The 14,912-nt window shown below is 52.0% G+C and overlaps 1 long non-coding RNA gene across 1 annotated transcript; it reads left to right on the top strand.

Moving 5' to 3' along the window:
• Positions 1-240: 240 nt before the first annotated feature.
• LOC103606338 lies at positions 241-1,695 on the top strand. Its single transcript, XR_551874.1, has 2 exons — positions 241-646; positions 1,584-1,695. It is a non-coding gene; the product is annotated as an uncharacterized LOC103606338 (long non-coding RNA).
• The last annotated feature ends 13,217 nt before the right edge of the window (positions 1,696-14,912 follow it).

Here is a 14,912-nt window from a genome sequence, read left to right as displayed (position 1 = left end):
CCCGCCCCTCCCTGCCTGCCGGGCCGCGCGCGCCCCGGGGTCCCAGCCGGGCCAGGCGAGGGGCGAGGCGCGCTGCAGGGAGGCCGAGGGCATCCGGGTGCGGCCGGGCAGAGCCCCGGGACCCTCCCTCCCCACACCGCTCCCCAGACTTCAGGGGCTCCCAGCGGCCCGCCCAGTCGGAATAAACCCCAAACTTGACCCGAGGGAAGTGGGCCTCTAGGGGATGCCCGGTCAAGGCTGCGTGGTCTGAGTGGACGGCTGGGGGTGGGTGCCTCTGTGGGCGGAGGGGCGGGCGGAATCAACTCCCGGCCTCCCTCCCTTTCCCTCTCTGGACTCCTAAGGGTTGGGAAAAGCCGAGCACAAGGACAAGTGGAGCTGCTTGAGATGGAACCGGACCGACCTGCGTCACCAGGCAGAACGCGAAACCCGCCAGGGGAGGAAAAGGCCCATGTCCCTGGGCCGGCTCTGCGGGTCATGCTCCTCAGATGTCGCGGAGATGCACAGCCCAAGAAAACCTGACTGCCTCCGCCCCCACAATCTCTAATCTAGCCGCGAACTGGCATTTCATGGACGGGACAAGTGGAGTCAGGAGATGGGATGGTCTCAGCAGAGCCCCGGGGCGTGGGTGGAGAACGCAGACTCCCAGGTGAGTGCGCAGAAAGTGAGGGTTCCCATCCACCTGGCTCACCACTGTACCCCGCCGTGCCTGAAACCGTACCTGCCGCATACTGGTGCTCAGTATTTGTTGAATGAATAAATGACCGAACATTTATGAAGAGCTAACTTAGTGCTGGTCCCTCGATATAGAGGTGAGTAAGACAATGTCCCTGGGGCTTCACAGTTCTTGGCTGCGTATGTGTCCATGTGTGTGAACATGTACGGGTGTATGTGAACACGTGTGGTGTGTCTGCACGTGTGTCTGCTGTGTCCATGCATGTGCATGTAACTGTTCATGTGTGTCTCTGTGCATGTGTCTATTCATATATCTGCACGTGTGTCCTTGTATGCATATGTCTGTTTCCATGTGTGCATGTGGGTGTATGTATCTGTTCATGTGTGTATGTGCTTGTTTCTGTGTGTCCATATATATGAGTATGCATGTGTATGTTCACATGTGGTGTGTCTGTATGTGTTTCTGTGCATGTGTGTGAATGTGCGTGCATGTGTCCGTTTGTTTGCACATATGTGCATGTCTTTGTGTGTCTGTGTACATGTGTGTGAATGTGCATTCATGTGTCTCTGTGTGTCTGTGCATCCATGTGTGTGCATGTGTGTATGTATCTGCTCATGTGTATATATGTCTGTGTCCATGTGTGAGCATGCATGTGTGTGTGCACGTGTGTGCTGTTTTTCTGTGTGCACGTGTGTGTGTATTTGTGCATGCATGTGTTTGTGTGTGCTTGTGTGTGTGTAGGGGGAACGGTTCTGGCTCCTAGTCCAGTGCTCTCTACTCCCAACAAGCATTTCCTGACATCAGGCACTCCAGCCTACCTAGCCTGGAAGCTTCTGCCACTTGGTAGATGCTGGCAAGAGCTAGAAGACCATTTCTCCTTTCCTTGATGAGCTGTTCTCTTCCTTCTCAGGACATTTGTCTCAAGCAATGCAGAAGAGCAACACAGAAAGGACACAGCCGTTGGGACTGAGGCCAGCAGTCTACAGGGTGTTTACCATATAAATCACTTGTTCTGAGATGAAGCCTGAGAATACTGTTTTTAATCATCACTCCAGGAGATTCTTACAATGCAGCAAGTTTGATAAACACTGGCCTGTTTTTGATAAATAGCCATTCCCATGTTTATCCTTAGGAAATACTGTATTTTTCTGTTATAAAATGCCAACTTGTAAGATGTTCCCCCATTTTACAAGGATAGCTTTTGAAATAATAATACAGATAACTAACACATACACAGTGCTAAGACTTCGCCAGGCACTGTTCTAGGATTTTGTGGCTATTAACCGACTAATACTAACAGCAACTGCATTCATAAACAAACTGGTGTTGTCTGATTCTACATGTGAGGAAACTGAGGCACCTCAGTGCCCTGCTCAAGGTTGCCATGATGGCAGAGCTTGGATCTGGGATTCAAGCTCAGACAATTCGGCTCCAGAATCAAATTTATTAGCCACTGTTGCTCAAGAAAAAAAAGCAAGCACTTTTCATTATATGTTTATTGAAAGTGATGTTAAAGTGGTTTTGCAGGAGAATCACTATTTTGTTCATGTAAATACATTGTGGCACATTCTGAAATCTAGTAGGAAATGACACATCTAAATTTGCATTGATATTAGGCTAAATTTCATTGGAAATACAAGCACATGGGACATGGGGATGTGTTGGGAAACTTGCAGGTGGGGAATGCCTCTGACTTTCTAGCAAACTAGTACTCATTTGATTTTTGAAATATACTGACCACTTGTCTGTGGGTTGTGCGAGGTGCTGCAGTAAGGTGGGACATGAGGGAGTCCTAGGGCGAAGAGGCAACCATGTGGGGTGCCAGTGTTTGGAATGCATGTGCACCCATGATACCCTCCACCCTCAACTCCATCTCTGATAAGCCCCAGCCTCCCAGGGGCCCCCTGAGACTGCCAGCCCCTTCAGGCCCATGAACAGGCCTGCAATCAAGCATGCAGCATCGACAGACCCTGGGGAGGCACGCAGTCACTCACTGCAAAACCCTGAGAAGGGCAGGTGCTCAGGCTGGTGCCAGCCATGGAGAGCCAGAGCAGCGGAAATTTCAAATGGGCACAGTTAAAGGAAATGCTGGGTTCTTTAACATCAGTGAGTTCGAACTCTGCTGGGAGTTTAATCTTGATTGTTGTGCAGAGGTCTGAGCAGAATCCACTCTGCTTTGGGCTTTGCTCTTTCCTTGAACCATAAACTGAAACCTAGGGGTCACTTGAGTGGTTCTTTTCTATATTATGAGATGAAGGGCATTTCTAATTCACGATTCAGCTGGGCATGTCGCCTGCTGTGTTTGAACAACCAAGTGCATCCATCAGACAGGCTGGGTTATGCTGTCTTAACCAACGACTCCCTAATAGGGGTCACTTGAGTGGTTCTTTTCTATATTATGAGATGAAGGGCATTTCTAATTCACGATTCAGCTGGGCATGTCGCCTGCTGTGTTCGAACAACCAAGTGCATCCATCAGACAGGCTGGGTTATGCTGTCTTAACCAACGACTCCCTAATCTCAAGGCTTAAGCAGTTCAGGGTTATTCTTGCACACGCTGCATGTCTGCTGCGGGTCTGACTGGCATCACTTGGAGAGGCTCCAGTGGACGTTGTGGATGGCTGGGCAAAGGGAGAGGAGAGGTTGTGAGGTCCATGCTGATGCTGACCATTAGATGCCCAGTCAAGAAATGATTCTTGCTATTTCCCCTCATATGTTACTGGATAGAAGATGTCACAGGAACGACACCAGCACAAACAGAAAATTCTACCATGTGCTCGGAAGAGGGGAGAGCCGGAGATATCCTGGTGAATAGCACCCTCGATCAGCTGGCAACACTCCAGCAAGCCAGGATGTTATTCCAAACTTACCCACACTCCCAAATGCCAGGATAGCCATGCACGAGGCGTTGTTAAGTTAGAATTTAACACAACCATTTTCAAGAAGATAAGTCTAAAGTGAAAACTAAGCCAAGGCGAATTTTGGTTTAGACCCAATCCACTGATGAGGTTGAATCTCAGGCATCTGCTTCACTTCCCTGAGCCAAGATCCTCTGGGGAGTTAAACCTTGAGGGTAGGAGTGATGGTCGGGCTCTTCCTCCAGGAGATGCTCAGAAGCACAGAGGTGTGCAGACCAGGTTCTCACTGAGACGTTGACCTCCAGATGCTGATACAGCCCCAGTCCATGTCCCAGAGACAAAGTGGGGGCTCATGATATCCCAGAATCCCAACCCTAATCCTGTCTTCCCCTGACTCAGAGTCAGGCAGCCGGGTCTACTGCAAGTGGCTTTAAAGAGCCAACAGAGATGTTTGTGGCAGTTTATTCATTAGCCACAAGTTCCACTCTTGGATGCCCCCGTGACAGCTGGTGGGCTCACAGCCCATTAACTCCGCAGATGAGCACATCCATCCTCAGGCAGGTGATGTGGGTGCACAGCGTGCTGAAGTGCCGGGAGGGGCAGGGAGATTCAAACCTGCTGGCCAAGCCACCACCTGCCTTCTCCAGGCAGAAGAGGCAAGTCCCAGCGGCCAGTAGAAGACAGAGGTGGCGCCAGGATGAGAGAGAGAATGTGCGTGTATGTGAGAGACAGAGAGAAAGAGAAGAGGAGAGAGACAGAGAAGGAGAGAGACAGAGGCAGAAAGAGACTGGGGGAAGAGGGAGAAAGAGAGAAAAGGACAAAAAGATGAGGAGAGAAAAGAGAGGATTTGGGGGGAGCAGAAGGGAGTATTAATCAAAATGGAAGACTTTGGGTGTCATTTTCTGCTGTGTTGCTCCCTAAAATGTTCTAACAGGTTTATAGAATTTGAGTTTCCTCAGTGCCAAAATTGCATTCACCCCTTAGGTCCCAAGGTTTACCCAGCTTCATAATTACTGTGGCACAATATCAGTTTTCTGGCAGTAATTTTCAACAGGTTCAAATGCCTATTCCTTGCTGGTCTCTTCTATAGGACAAAAACCTCATCTAGGAGGGGTTCCATTTCTGACTTAATTTATTTATCAAATACTTAAAGAGCATCTACCATGTGCCAGATGCTGCTCTGAATACTTTTCAAAAATGCACTCACTAAACCCTCATAGCTTTCAAGGGGGAGCATCATTATTATGCCCATTTTACAGATGAGGAAATAGAGGCACAGGTTTCATAGCTTGCCTAAAGCCACACAGATACAGGAAATGAGCTGGGATTCAACGCAGGTGGTCTGGCTCCAGCGCCCAGCTTTTAAGCTCCACTCTAAGCTGCCTCTGCTGCCGGCAGACTGTCCTATAATATATTTTTTCTTTTACCACATTGAAAATTGAATTTTCCTGTTTCCTGCTGGCCCACAAAGCTAACAACTTGTCCTTTTACCACACACACTCAGGCTGGCAAATCATTATCCACCAGGGTATTCAAACCATGGCCAAACAGTGGTTAAAACGATGACGCTCAGCCACTGAGCACATGAATGATGAGGCAGGACTCACAGGAAGACTCACCTCTGCTCCGTGACGACTGGGGCCCCAGCGGGCAGTGGGCTGGGGAAGCTGGGGTCCTCTGAAGGTTTGCTCTGTCCATGTCTGAGGTTGCTGCTGGGGCTGTGGGCTTGGCTGGATGGTCAGAACTCTGGCTCTGGCTTCTCACTGGGACCTGAGCTTCCTCACACCATGGCCACTGGGTTCCAAGAACAGGTGCCGGGAGGAAGCCGTGGCTCCTTTTGTGACCTCGTCTTGGAGGTCACATAGTGTGGCTTCCACCACCCAGATTCAAGGGGAGGGAACACAGACTCCACCTGTTCATGGGAGGAATGTAAAGAATGTGGGGACACATTTTAGAATCTCTCCACCTGGGGACCTCTTCCCTCTGAAGTCTGATGAAATGGTCTCCTGCTGTCTCAGCTGTGTCCCTCCCAGCCATCAGAAGGATATGGATGTTTTCATTTGAGGCTGCTGCTTTGAGGGCTGGTGCCTGGTGGGGCCAAGGGACTCACTTTCATGGGCATCTTGATTGTATCTATATTGTATCAACTATACCCCTGAGCAGGTGAGTCTACTATCATAAACTCTGGACCAGAGTCCCATGGGGCAGACACTGTCAGTTGCTTGCCCAACATCCTGTCCTTCCCTGACACAAGAGCCTTAACCTGTTCACATTGGTACAAATGACTCTTGGCCTCAAGCATCTATTCCAGAGCAAGAAGTAAATATTGATTAATCTAAACCAACCCACAATGGGCCAATGGATGGTCATATTATCTAGTTGTGGCCAACGGGTATAGCCAGAAGTCTGCAGAGTAGAGATTGCAGGAAAGATTTTCCTGCCTGATTAAAAGGGACTGATTGCATTGGTTTGACCAATTTCTCCTATGCCCTCTCCTTTTGTCCTCCCTGGAACTCAGATGTGATGCCCAGAGGAGCAGCAGCTACTTGGTGACCATGAGGCTACAAGCATTTGGATGGAAATCAAGATGCTAAGGGTGTCAGGACAGAAAGACAGAGGAGGGAAGGTCCCTGAGAGCTGCTGCCTCTGGGATCCTGTGACATGAGACAAGTGAACAGCTCCATGCTACACCTAACATGCTGCTCTGTGGTGCAGGCCGGGTGGAACCAGTTGGTCATCCTCCACAAGCATGGCTTCCATGGTCTTCTGATTCGTTTAACTGCCCCGAGCTTTTATCTTCCCGGCCAGAGAACAAGAGTAATGCATCTTCCTGCTCATGCATTCTGAGCAAGGGGCTTTTAGTGACTGTCACTAGCAAAGCTGTTTGCCAACCTGACACTTAATCAAGCTCTTATAACAGATCTGCAAGTGAATGCTGGCTGGACTCTCTCTGTACGGCTCTACTCAGCCAGCGGCTGCCACTTCCTACAGGGCAAAGGCGGGAGGCTGCCAGCAGCTCTGTTCCCTGATGGAGAGAGGCCAGCAGGGGTTTTCCCATGATCTAGGGCCAGCCTTGCTCCCAGAGGCAATGCTGTGTTGCAATGCCCTGCACAGTTCAGGAGGGCCATGTGAACCCCATAAAGGACCATTGTTTTAAGCTCTAATGGGCCTCAGGTCCTCAGGCAAAAGGTAGCATGAGGTCTCAGAGTACCCGGTCTTGCCCGTGTGCACTCTGCCACTGGCTTGGCTGAGCTGATGCTGGCTCCTCTCTGACTGGGCCCCTCCCCCTCGGCATCCTTCTCCATGCACAGCAGGAAGCTTCCCCACCTGCAGTCTGTGCTGATCTGGAATCGGGCCTTCTGTGGCCACTGCTGTCTAGGAGTGGGACTGGGATGTACCAGTCCTCCCCTGCATCCCTGCTTCTGTCTCTTGCCCTTTACAGCTAAGCCCCTAGAACTGAATTGTCTTCACGGCCTCAATTCACCCTCAGAGGACGCTCCTGCCTTTCTGCCAAAACTGCCCTCATGAAGATGACCACAGAACTTGGTGGCCTCTTCTCAGCCCTCCTCAGCCCCCTCCCATGGTGTGCTGGTAAACGTTTAACAACCGGCTCTACAAGGAGAAAGGGGACCTGACGTGTGGCATTTGCCCATTTTCATGGTGTAAATGCTCCCATCATGGCTGCTTTCGAGCTGACAGTGCGACATCCTGAATGTACAGTTGCAAAGTGTGTGAAACCAGCTCTTGCACACTGGGGCGAGCCAGCCCAGTGTGCCACGATGCCCTTCTCTACAGTTCTGGCTCCACAGGACTCTCCTTTCAACTCCATTCTCCTGGCTTCTGTGTCACTGCCCTTTCTCAGAGTTCCTCCCACCTCTCTGGCCACACCTTCTCAGTCTCCTTAAGTGCTGGTGCCCTCACTCGGGGCACTCAGCCTTTCTTTCTTCAACAGACCCCATGTGGTATCATCCACACCACTTCGATGTCTTTCTGCATGCAGATAGTTCGTATTGCACAGCTGAGCGAATCAGCTTGACTGATACCACGAGGCCAAAACGTAGGGACTTAGTACGAAGGCGATAGTTTTCTACAGAACAGTCCCGGGTGCATTCATGCAGCTCCGTCGTTGTTGGGACCCAGCCGCCCTCACACGGGGCACTCAGCCTTTCTTTCTTCAACAGACCCCATGTGGTATCATCCACACCACTTCGATGTCTTTCTGCATGCAGATAGTTCGTATTGAACAGCTGAGCGAATCAGCTTGACTGATACCACGAGGCCAAAACGTAGGGACTTAGTACGAAGGCAATAGTTTTCTACAGAACAGTCCCGGGTGCATTCATGCAGCTCCGTCGTTGTTGGGACCCAGCCTCCTGCCACCCACTGCTCTGCCTCCTCCTCATGCTCCCCTCTCAGAGCAGAAGATGTGACTTCTGGCTAGTGGGAAAGTGTAGAGGGGGTGGCAGGGCTGGAACACGCTTCTCTTTTAGGGGCATGGACAGAGAATTACAGACTTCGCTCCCACATCACATGCCGGGACTAGAACTTGAGTGACAGGGCACACCAGCCATGAGGGAGTGAGAGGTGTCGACTTTGGCCATTGCACCAACTGAAATTTCATCCCTGCGAGAGTAGGGGGAACAGTTTATACTTTGTGCATTACTCAGAGTTCTCCAGAGAAGAATCAGTGGGGTGTGTATACACATAGAAAGCAACTTATTTTAAGGAATTGGCTCATGTGATTGCAGAGGCTGGCAAATCCAAAATCTGCAGGATGGACCGCTGGGCTGGAGACCCAGGGAGGAGCCCATGTTGAATTCAAGTCCAAAGGCAGCCTGCTGGTAGAATTCCTTTGTGCTCGGGAAAAAATCAGCCTTTTGTTCTGCCCAGGCCTTCAACTCATTGGATGAGGCCCACCCACATTAGGGAGGGTGATCTGTGTTACTCACAGTCTACTGATTAAAACACCTTCACGGAAACATTCAGAATAATGTTTGACTATATATCTGGGCACCATGGCCCAGCCCATTTAACATAAATTAACCACCACAAGCCACACGGCTCATCTTTCCAAAGCTGGTGTCCACCTGTGATGGCCTTCGTGGCTCTGTCTGACTAAAACCTCCCTGTCCATTGGCAGGGCCCCCAACAGGCCAGTTGCCTGCTTACCCCTAATTCCCATGATTTGTCCAGAGCTGGCCCAATCGCAGCACCACACCATCCATCCTCAGGGCTCGGCCCTATGGGTGGACGCAGGACAGGCAGGTCCAGTCAGCACTGCCTCTGGGACTGCATAGAGGGTCCCTGGCGAGAGAGGACACATCTTCTAATGATTTTGTGGATGCCATCCCACCTGTCCTGTGGAGAAGGTGCCTGAGGAAAGGAGACAGAGGACTGTCCCTGAGAGGTGGCCTGAGAGGGAGAGGTGAGAGTGGAAACAAGGCAGATGGTTGGGGACATTTTGATTTCTGGCTCCAGGGACAACAGCAGCCACCTGCCTTTGGACTTCCCACAAGTTACACTGACAAAATCTCTTCTCCTCTGAGCTGGATGGAGTCAGGCTCCCATCACTTCGACTGGATGTCTTGATGACCACACTTGGTGTCCCGCGGGAACATCAAACTCCTCTCCAGACAAATGTGTCATTTCCTTGGCAGACCACCTCCGTCCCTACCTGGGCGAAGTTCCCATCCTGGTCGCTGCTCTTGTAGTTCTTACCTGCTTTCATTCCCAACAACCACTGCAGTCTGCCTCCTCATCGCCTGCTCCCGACCCTTTAAGTCAGTCTCCTTGATGCCAGTACTTCGGCCATCCCTCGTCCATGGCAGGGTGAGAATTCTTCCGGAAGCACAGCTCTAATGAGGGTGCATGATTCCTTGTGAGCCTCCCATGGCTTCCTACTGTGCAGGCTTGAGTGCCAGGAAGACACGACGGGGGCGGGGCTCCACCCCACCCATCCCAAAGGTCAGACCAGAAAGTGATGAGGCCTGGGTCTGGGCATTATGAAAGAAAGCCAGGCATTGTTGAAGGAGAAGAGACGTAGTAGTAACATGAAATTACCATCGTCTGGAGAGAGAGAGAGAGAGTGTGAGAGAGAGAGCGCTTGCTTTCATTCCACCCTCTGCTACAGGGAGAACCAGGCTGGCAGGGGATCCTCCAGCAGGAGCCCCACGTGGTGCAGGAAAGGCTCGCTCTAGTACCAGGAATAGGCAGTGCACATAAGAAATGTAAATGGACAATCAATGTGTGAGAAAATGGTTAACCTCACTGATAACCAAAGAAATCCAAATTAAAATATCAATAAAATATTGTTGTTACCCATCATGCTGGCTAGGGTTAAAAGAAGGCGAGGTGTGGGCATGGGGTGGAGGCGTCTCTGGAGGGCAATAACTCTACAGACCAGAACCTCTGCAATTATGAACCACCTGAGAATCAGCAGGATCACTTCCAGTAATCGGTCTACGCAGAATGGAGAAGTGAACACGAGAGTATACAGGGAGATTTTAGTGTTGCTGCTGCCAGGTGGACTGCATGTGTGTGCATGTGCATGCATAGCTGTAAGGAACCAACCAACATAGTGGCAGTGACGGCGTCGCAGCTCCTGCATGGCAGAACCCTTCACAGCTCCCAGTACAAGCCTGGAGAGGCACAGCAGTGGGGATCCAGTGCTCCTCGGCACAGGTAATGTCAGGTTTTCGGCAAACAGAAATGTCCATCATGAGACTCTGTGAGGCCATAGGTGTGGTCTCTAAAAACCATTGATGCTCACTTTGGAGAGTGCTTGCTTCCTGGGAGGACGGGCTAGGGCGGCAGCCTAGGACAGTGAGGAAGGCCCTGGGTGCCTACCGGGCAGCATCGTAAACCAGGACATGTACATGTCAGGCATGTGATGGATGCTTGCAGCGTCTGACTGCCTCTCTGCCCTCCCCAGCCTGTTGCCACCACACAGAGTCCTCATTCCTTTCCTGTTACTCCTCCCCAGATCTGTCCAAACCTTCTGCCCCTCACACCAAGACCCCAGAGGAGCAGGTGACACCTGTGACCCTTGCTCATGCCCTCAGACTCTGTTCATATCCCACACCTGCTCAGATGGCCGCCACCCAGTCACAGCTGGACCAGGCCTGTCATGTGACGAGAAGGGGGTGAAGATGCCATGAAGCACTGAAAGGGCAGGGAAGCAAGTGGGCAAGGTCTGGGAGCCCTGTCCCTTCCCACCTGAGTCTCACTCTCCAGGGTGACTCCTCGGGGCCTCCCCTTCAATATGTAAGGACCGGATCTGCAGAGTTCACGTGGATCCCATGTGGGTCCCAGGAGGGGGCTTTTGCTATCCAAGTTCCCCAGGGGATTCTAACAGCAGGCTGAGATCTCATGCCTAAGCTCTGGGGAGTGAAACGCCCTCATGCAGATGAAATCCTGGGGAGCCAGGAGGAACGTGCACAGCTGTGGCCTCTGAGCCTTCACCAGGCCCGGGGATCACAGTTGGGGATTACTAACAGCATGTCGTGCCATTGTCCACCCACCCAGCACATGTGTACCAGGCACAGCCCCAAGGAGCCAGGCAGGGTGGGCACCAACTGGCACCAGCACAAAGACCCAAGAGCATCCAGCAGCCTGGCAAGGAGGGCCCGGCAGGAGAGAAGCAGGTGCCGTGTATGAGAGGCTGGCGGGGCCAGACTGGCATCTGGTGTGGCGCGGCAGCTGAGAAGGAGGCGATTGCTGGGCCTGTGTGGTCTTCACCTGCCCGGGCTGTACCTGGGACGTGGCAGGGCCCCACCCACTGGTGACTGAGCTCACCCTTCTCCCTCCAGCCGAGACCCCAAGGAATGAGGTCGAATGATGGGAAGCCAAGAAAGGTGTTGGTTCTCAAATGTTTGCACTTGCAGGTAAGGATCTCTACCTGTGATGAAAGAAAAGGAGAAAGAGCAAAAATGTGGCTCAGTCTGGGGGCTGTTGGAACAAAGTGCTAGAAACCAGGGGCTTAAACAACAGGAATTTACTGTCTTGGTCCTGGAGGCTGAAGTCCAAGATCACAGTGTAGCAGGGCTGGTCCCACCTGAGTCCTCGCTCCTGGGCTTGCAGATACCGTCTTCTCGCTGCATCCTCACAGAAACTTAGCCCCCACTGTGACTGTTAAGAGGGTGGGAAATCCTATTATGTAATTGAAAGGTGGAGCCTTGAAAAGGTGATTGGATTGTAGGACCCTGCAGTAGTGAATGGATTAAAAATGGTGGTCAGGGGCGTGGTTCTGAGGGTTTTAAAAGAAGAGGAGAGTCTGTCTCTCTCTCTCTCTCTCTCTGCTCTCTCTGCTTCCACCATCTTGCAATGTGAGACCCCTGAGTCACTGTCACCACCACCAGATGGAATTTGGAGTTCCCAGTCTCAGAAACTGTAAGCAATAAATGTTTTTCTTTATAAGTCACCCAGTTTCAGGTATTTTGTTATAAGCAACATAAACGGACTAATACAGTGTGGCATCAGCTCAGCCCCTTCCCCTCTAGCTCCGACCCGCTGGCCGCAGGTGTGCTCAGGCTGTGCTCTCTCCTGCCCATCTGCTGGTCAGTTGCAGCAATTGGGCCCTGGGCTCCTGCCAGGACTGTTGAGAAAGAAGCACTTAGTTTTTCTACTGGGGACCCCAGGGGGGTCCGATATGAACCTGCAGTCGCTGGTAGCAGTTCTGGGAGGGAGCCCTCCTGAGAGTCATGTCCATCCAGAGGACAGTGGATCTGAGGGAAGGAAGGGGAGCGGAAGACAGAGAGATGCACACACAGGCGATGCCATTATCCTCAGGTTTTATATTTGCAAGTCCACCTACTCACTGAGGTTTATTTGTAACCCCCCCAATACCCACAGCTCTTTTGTGGTCATTCGAGGACAGGCGCAGAGTCGCAAGATGTACGAGTCGCCTGCTGCGCACGTTCCTGGCAGAGGAGGAGCAAGGCCACACTTTGGCTTCTTACTTCCACTTTCAGAACATAAACACGTGTCCTTTTCGTGGTCTATTGAGTGCCACATTGATAGAATTGTCTGTGATTTTGCAGTTTAAAATGTCCCCCAAAGCTAGAGCTGAAGCGCTGTCTGGTGTTCCTCAGCTCAAGAAGGCTGTGATGAGCCTCATGGAGAAAATACATGTAAGAGAAGCCTCGCTTGGGCACACAGGATAGAGCTCTTGTCCGTGAGCTCAAAGTTCGTGAATCAACAGTATATATTAAATAAGGTGCCTTTAAACAGAAACACACATAAACCAAGATTATATATTGACGGGTTGATGAAAATGTTATGACCAGAGACTCTCAGGAACTTGACCCTGTGTTTCCTCAGAGTGGTGGTTCAGTGTCTACTCTACTAAAGTTGTGGTGGAACTTTATAGCACATAACTACTGAGATAATGAGAATCGACCACACACACACACACACACACACACACATGCGTGCACACCCACACAGAAGGAATGTGATGACATCACAAACTCCTGGATCCAGCTATGCCTGAAGCCCTAGATTCATTACGCAACTCCTGGTTGTTAAAATCAATACACTTGTTTTAGTTTAGCTGGTTTGGGCTGGGTTTCTGAAGTTTGCTAACAGAATCTACCTTGCTAACACATAACCCAGTCTGGCCAGAACGCCAGGGGTGATTCCTGTGTGCTAAGAAGTGATCTCCCCAGCAGTCACAGAGGGACCTTCACTGCACTTCCCAAGGACTTTTTCTCAAGCTGGCCACCTGGACAGGTAGCAAGCCCCAACACCACTAAAGACATTTGGGGACTGAGAGCAGCAGGTACGGGGGAGGGGAGCAGGCCACTCCTGCCTCTCCCAGGACACGTCCCCCTTCCTGTCTGCCTGGTGTCATCTGGCTTTATTTCCCTCTCCCCTCCTGGCAGTCTCTCCAACTCTGGCTTTTTGGCTGAACTCCCCAGAGACATGCCACAAAGCACAGCCATTGTGAGAAAAGATTTATGACTGTCATTTGTATACATGAGGGTGTCCACAGACTCTGCACTCCTGCGCCGCCTTTCCATTCTATTTAGTGCGAAGGAGCAAGCTGTTCCAAATCACACTTACACATTCTTCATCAATCGGATGTTCTGGAGCACCTTGGAGGTGGGCCAGCTGTGGGCCATGCTGCGGGTCCTCGGTTTTATTCTCTTCAGGGGCAAGTGGTCAGTGCGAATGTCCTCGGTGCAAAGGTCCTGTCTCTGCACCTTGTGCACAGGAAAGGCCTGCTGACTGTGCCACCGAGAGAGGGATGAGTGGTGGACACGGCAAGGTTTCCGAAGGGGTCTCCTTGACCTGCAGCGTCTTCACCCCATTTTCACAAGACCCACTTCCTCTTGCCATTCGGGATCCAGCTCAGCACTATCTCCCTAGAGCGTGCTGCTTCCACGCCCGCAGTGTCCTCAGACATGCAAGCACCTCACGTGCTTGTGTATTTTCTCTCCAGGATCAGACTCGGAGCCTCCTGAGGGTGGGGCCTCATCTAGCCAGTCCTGGGCCCAGCACTTGGGGACGCACGATACATGCTGGAGCGAGCGGCAGAATTCCACAGTGACTTTTGCTTCCTGTTTCCAGGGCCTGGCAGGGAGGTGAGCGGCATGTGGTGCTTAGAGCTTGAGCAGGTGGAAGAGACCCCCCCCCTCACCCTGACCCCTCTTGAGGACCCAAGTGACTTGCGCAGGGTCCAGGGAGTAGCTAGGGCACTGCTGTCGGGGGGGACCCCCAAGGGGAGCTGTCCATCCCCAGCTGGAGCCCAGCTCTGGGCTGGGCAGGAGGACCCAGTGTTGGCAAACACAGGCCTGGGGGAATCAGAGCCTCGAGCAGGGGGAGGGCATGGCGGCTGTGCTCACGAAGGCGAGCACAGTGAGCTGTAATCAAAGCCTGTGTGACAGGCAGAGTTCACAGAGAAGAGAGCCTGAGAGGAAAGAGGAGAGGATCCGGGACAGGCTGGATAACCCCGGGCTGATGGCCCGGTGCATAGGGAAAGCTGCTTCCCACGCTGTCCTCACCCCAAGCATTTATTTAGGGGGCAACATTTCTGTAGTTCTTCCCATGTCCCACCCAGCATGGCTTGATTTGGCAAAATAGTGAGCTGGAAAGTGTAAGACGGACTCGCCTGGGGTCCTTTCCAGACCCCGCTGCTCTCCTCGCATACAGCTGGCACACACGCCTGAGCCCATCGGTGCACGGTCGTGACGCTCAGGTACCAGTCACCGGAGTTCACCAGGCTGGGTTCCTGGGCTGGAGGTGAATTGATGCCCGTGTGAGCCCAGACCAAGCCACCCCGGGGACCATCCTGTTCAGTGTCCACACCTGTGAATAAAGACCTGGCAGCGGAGCTCCCATGTCCTCCCCTTCAGCCGTCTCCAGGTCTTTGTGGGCTCATC

Source organism: Galeopterus variegatus, unplaced genomic scaffold (genome assembly GCF_000696425.1).
Source record: "Galeopterus variegatus unplaced genomic scaffold, G_variegatus-3.0.2 Scaffold6503, whole genome shotgun sequence".
Lineage (NCBI taxonomy): Eukaryota > Metazoa > Chordata > Mammalia > Dermoptera > Cynocephalidae > Galeopterus > Galeopterus variegatus.
The sequence above is the reverse complement of the archived record's forward strand: the minus strand, read 5'-3'. Positions and strand labels throughout refer to the sequence as shown.